The following is a 6,012-nucleotide window of genomic DNA, read 5'->3' as shown; positions in this document are numbered from 1 at the left end:
TATTTTTTTGTAGCCCATTTGTGTGTTCACTGCCAGTCAACATTACTTCCTTCTGGTATCAGTGTTTTTTTTCTAGTGTTTTGAACAGCCAAAGCTGCTGTATACTGTTTGAGGTAACATGGTTTGTAAAAGCAACAAACGTCTTTATATACTGAATTAAAAGAAACATAACGTGTAGGTCCCATGTTTCATGAACTTAAATACATTTTCCATGTGCACAAAAAGCTTATTTCTCTCAGATTTTGTGCATAAATTTGTATACATCCCTGTTGGTGAGCATTTCTCCTTTGCCAAGATAATCCATCCTCCTTACAGGTGTGGCATATCAAGAAGCTGATTAAACAGCATGATCATTACAAAGGTGCACCATATGCTGGGGACAATAACAGGCCACTCTAAAATGTGCAGTTTTGTCACAACAATGCCACAGATGTCTCAAGTTTACAGGGAGCGTGCAATTGCCATGCTGCCTGCAGGAATGTCTACCAGAGAGCTGTTGCCAGGGATTTTAATGTTCATTTCTTCATCACAATCTGCCTCCTATGTAATTTTAAAGAATTCGCCGATCACATGTAACCACGCCAATCGAGGACCTCCACATCCAGCTTCTTCACCTTAGGGATCGTCTGAGACCATCCACCCGGACAGCTGATGAAACAGAGTATTTCTGTAATAAAGCACTTTTGTGTGGAAAAGCTCATTCTGATTGGCTGACTCCCCAGTGGGTGGGCCTATGCCCTCCCAGGCCCACCCATGGCTGTGCACCTGCCCAGTCATGTGAAGTCCATAGATTAGGGCCTAATTAATTTATTCCAATTGACCGATGTCCTTATATGAACTGTAACTCAGTAAAATAGTTGAAATTGTTCCATGTTGCGTTTATATTTTTTGTTAAATATAGATCTGATTGCCATCACATGCACACTACAATATTATAACGCAAAGACTTTAAAGAATGAAGTACAATGATGATATCCAAGACACCCTCTGGTAGGCAATATCTGCACTCCAGCCCTGTGGGGTTGGAGGGAGTCACACAGTCCATGGTCACCTCCTTGCTCAAACACTGGTCAATGTCCACGGCACTGAAGAAAGCCAATGACTGGGGCATGTCCTGCATACTCAGCGCATGGGCAAACATACACTTTTAAAGCACAACGATAAAAGATGGACAAACACATAAGCAGCTTATTGAACAGACGTTTGAGACATGTAAAACGAGTAATTCACTGGCTATGAATGACAATACTTTCAATTTTAACTTACAATTAGCTACATCCCAACCATTTAAATGACCACATGGTCATTTATGTATTATTTAGCCCGAAAAGACCATTGATGTTAGATCTTTTGCTAGGGTGACCTGGCAAGAAGTCAGCAGGAGACAGTGAATGAGCAGGTTGGTGATCTGCAGAGCCAGTGCTGCCCAGTAGCCTTCTTCACTGCGGACCAGGTAGGGCACCTCATTGTTGATACTAATACAGGAAGCATCCGTTGATGTCATGCTCCTCCATCAGTCAGCTTACGGCCACCAGCATAAGAGTGGGAGTAGTCCACCGCCAAACTCTGTACCACCCAGTTCACCCTGCTGGTGATGAACTGACACACACACACGTTAATATTTTCATCTACAACAAATGTGTGTTTGTGTGTCTTACAATTGAGTGTGTTACGTGTGTGTGTTATAATTATGTACATTTTATGTGCTTTTATGATTGTGTTTGCATAAGTTCTCCAGAACTCATCCTTCACGGTCTGCTGATCCTGCAGCCCGGGACAGGGGTAAAGTTCAAAAGTTGTCCAGGTCTCCAAGGGGATGAGGTCAGCAGGCATCAGCTGGCTGGATCAGGAGTATCTCTCCTCTATCAGACGCTTGCTGGACCACGAGTACCTGTCAGGAAACAGAATGATAGAATACAGAGTATTCAGTGAAACTGCAATCCACTCCAGCTCAGAATAAATAGTCCTTGTTAAATAATTGTAATCATTCCTGCCCATCCCAACACAATATTATACACCATCTATTAACCTCACTATAAAAGCCTTTCAGTATTTTTTACATTTACGAATCATTTTTACATTTACAGATCATTTTACAGTTACAAATACTAAGAAGTGATATAAACTGTCCTGTACTGAAATAAAGTAATAATTTTCCTCCAGCGTAAAACCCTCCCTCCCACAGTAGAGGGTCTTGGTCCTCTCTTTCAGTCTCACCAGGCAGTGGTAGACACAGCCACAGCCAGTGTGGCCTGCCTCGTCTGGGAAATCCACCCGTCTGGCCTCCCCATCCGGCCTGTAGCGCATCCAGCTCACCTCCCACACCAGGTCCTGGGACATGGGCGGCAGTGGGGCCTGCTGAAGCTTGCTGGCAGCCTCCAGGTAGGGTAGGCTCTGCTTTTGGGCCAGCAGGTGGAACTGGCCGTCGATGTCCTTCCCTTCCATGTGGGGCAGCTGGAGCTTCATGCCAGGGAGCAGAGACCTCTTTCCCCACAGCTGGTGCCTCTGCAGGTGCCTGATACTCCACTTCACCTTCTCGTCCTTGTACTCCTGTTATGCGCCGCGGAAGATCTGCTTCTGATGGTTTTGGGACAGCATCTGGATGTTGAGCGGGTTCAGGCGGGTTTCTGGGGGGTGGGAGCCCTGGAGAGAATGGGGCTGCTAGGTGGAGTAGGAGGTGCGGCATAGTGTCCTCCATAGGATAAAGGCCTCCAGAGGGGACGAAGATGCAGAATTGTCTCACTAGTCCTGACAGTCAATTGTTCCTCCCCTTGGACATTGGTCAGGAGCAAGATGAAAACCTTAATGGAGAGAGAGTCAACTTTGTGACCATAACGAAACCATCCAATAAAAGCCATAAAATAATCAATAAACATTAAATGTAATATTAAGATCATCAACATGAAAACATGATGATTGCTAAATAGGCCTACTTTAGAAAACTGCTATAACTACAAGCGGCATTGCAGAGAATGGTCAGAATGCTGTTTACAACAGAATAAAAATATCCCTAAAATTCCTAGCCAACGTTTTGCAATCCTCAACACGCATCAATGTGACACATATAAACAATGTTAATCGGGATTTCCAGGCATGGATTGTGAAACATTGCAGCAGACCAGGTATCTAGCGATATCCAGTGGCAGGGATGACCTCCCCTTGCCTGAGTGTGTAAAATAAAGCGAATGTTTTGCAAAGTACATGGCCAGTATTTGACGAAAATATGTTAAATAAATCAATTAGTCACTGGCTAAAACGAATAATATTATCGAATATTACAGCGTGTTTTCATTAACAGCTTAACGGCCTCGTGGCCTAATGGATAAGGCGTCTGACTTCGAATCAGAAGATTGCAGGTTCGAGTCCTGCCGGGGTCGGTTTTTTGGAAATGATTGACCGATAAATGGATCTTAACATGCACGACTTGCTTCGTCAGTCAATGTGATTGATCACGGATACAAACATACAACAAACAGGCAAATAGTATGGGAATCAACGATATGTTCGTCTCTTAGTTATTCCTGAATAGAAAAATCCATCTCTTGATAACATTCTCTGCACTTCATGCTCTTTGCAAAGTAAACTTGCTGAGCTATTCAATTGATTTGGCCTTTATCCTTAACCAAAGTATGATTTAAAAAATGTACAAATTTCTTATGGAAAACCATCGCTAGGGGTCAGTCTGTCCATTCAAACTGAAAATATACCTCTGCATGCAGGAAGGCACACATCAATAACAAAATCTCAGAACGAATTAACACAACTGGGCTTTCATTGCTTTAATTAGATAGGCCGATATTCATGATACAAAGTCATGATGGTGATAGGCCCAGTAGAATGACCTTACGTTTATTATATGTCAATTTCTCGTGGCATAAATCAGCTATTTGGACTACATGTGGGCATGTTATAAGACATTTTTTTCATAATTTCTGTCAAATGTAAGCCTACATTAAAAAAATGAAATGCATTAAAATGTTGCCACTGTGGTGCAAAGGGAGTGGAATGCGTGGACACCAGTAGGTCACAGTCTTGTAGCTCTGGTAGGGTCACCGGCAAGAACTTGGCCCCTGCCCTGCTCCATGTGCTTTGTTATAGCTGGGTTAGCTGACAGTGTCACGAACGATGAGCATACATCAGTGGGGCAGAAGTCCATGTGTTGTTGTGATTCTGGATGGTCAGATAGCTAGCAACAATGACAAGAAACTGCCTGCCATGTGTTGAATCATAAGTGGCTCGTTTGATCTTGTTCTTGATACCAAGTCTTGTTTTGCGGTGTTTTGACTGCCACGTCTATGGCTAAAATGTTCTAGCTAACCAACAACTGTAACGATGTATTTGAGAGAAATGTGTGCATTGTGCAACTTTGTTATCAATAAACATTGGAGACAAAATATAGCTTAAATGTCAACAATCTGAGAAGGGGGTTTTCAAGGCACAAGGCGAGACCCAGATGCAGACACAGGAGGCAGATGGTTGGAGTCTTACAATGTTTAATAATCCAAAGGGGTAGGCAAAAGAATGGTTGTGGACAGGCAAAAATGTCAAAACCAGATCAGAGTCCAGAAACATGCAAGGGTCAAAACCGGGAGGACTAGAAAAAGGAGATTAGGATAAGGAGTACGGGAAAAACACGCTGGTTGACTTGACAAAACATACAAGACGAACTGGCACGGAGAGACAGGAAACAGGGATATATACACTGGGAAAATAAGCAATACCTGGAGGGAGTGGAGACAATCACAGGAGCAGGTGAAACAGATCAGGGCGTGACAGGGGGTAGCTGCATCCCAATATGGCGATTGGAGTATGGGCGAGTGGGTGTGTCGAAAGGAAATTAGTGGGCGTGTGGAAAGGAGTGGGTGTGTCAAAAGTGCTCTGCTATACGTTTGCCGGTTTTGATTGAGCTGTGTTTTTTGGGGGTCACTCAACTAGAACGTTGTACCGATTTTTGTACACCAGTAATGCCCATTTGATGTAGACTTCAGTTAGAAGAACAGTTCGGGCTGACCGAGTTTGAAGTGGAGGGAGTACAGGGCTTAGCATGTCTCTCAAGGAGGCTAAAAATAGATTTTGGCTTGGAAAAGTAATATTTTCAGAAGGAGGCAATAATTGTTTAAGGGAGGAGAAAGTAGCCACGCTTTGCCTTGATGACAGATTTGCACAGTCTTGGCATTCTCTCAACCACCTTCATGAGGTAGTCACCTGAAATACATTTCAATTAACAGGTGTGCCTTGTTAAAAGTTAATTTGTGGAATTTCTTTCCTTCTTAATGTGTTTGAGCCAATGAGTTGTGTTGTGACAAGGTAGGGGTAGTATACAGAAGATTTGGTACATAATATGGCAAGTCCATAATATGGCAAGAACAGCTCAAATAAGCAAAGACAAACGACAGTCCATCATTACTTTAAGACATGAAGGTCAGTCAATGCTGAAAATGTCAAGAACTGTGAAAGTTTCTTCAAGTGCAGTTGGAAAAACCATCAAGCGCTATGATGGAACTGGCTCTCATGAGGACTGCCACAGCAAAGGAAGACCCAGAGTTACCTCTGCTGCAGAGGATACGTTCGTTAGAGTTAACTGCACCTCAGATTGCAGTCCAAATAAATGCTTCATAGAGTTCAAGTAACAGGCACATCTCAACATCAACTGTTCAGAGGAGACTGCGTGAATCAGGCCTTCCATGATTTAATTGCTGCAAAGAAGCCACTACTAAAGGACACCAATGATAAGAAGAGACTTGCTTGAGGGCAAGAACCATGAGCAATGGACATTAGACCGGTGGAAATCTATCCTTTGGTCTGAAGAGTCCAAATTTGAGATTTTAGTTCCAACCGCCATGTCTTTGTGAGACGCAGAGTGTAGTTCCCACCGTGAAGCATGGAGGAGTAGGTGTGATGGTGTGGGGGTGCTTTGCTGGTGACACTGTCTGTGATTTATTTAGAATTCAAGACACACTTAACCAGCATGGCTACAGCAGCATGGCTACAGCAGCATGGCTACAGCAGCAT

At 43.4% G+C, this 6,012-nt stretch overlaps 1 non-coding gene across 1 annotated transcript; it reads left to right on the top strand.

The window, feature by feature from the left end:
* The first annotated feature begins 3,304 nt into the window (after positions 1–3,304).
* Positions 3,305–3,377, top strand: trnar-ucg (transfer RNA arginine (anticodon UCG)). Its single transcript has one exon. It is a non-coding gene; the product is annotated as a tRNA-Arg (tRNA).
* The last annotated feature ends 2,635 nt before the right edge of the window (positions 3,378–6,012 follow it).

This window comes from Oncorhynchus mykiss, chromosome 2, assembly GCF_057628025.1.
Source record: "Oncorhynchus mykiss isolate SJ-2025 chromosome 2, ASM5762802v1, whole genome shotgun sequence".
NCBI classification, from domain to species: Eukaryota; Metazoa; Chordata; class Actinopteri; order Salmoniformes; family Salmonidae; genus Oncorhynchus; species Oncorhynchus mykiss.
This window is presented reverse-complemented; position numbering and strand designations above follow the sequence as displayed.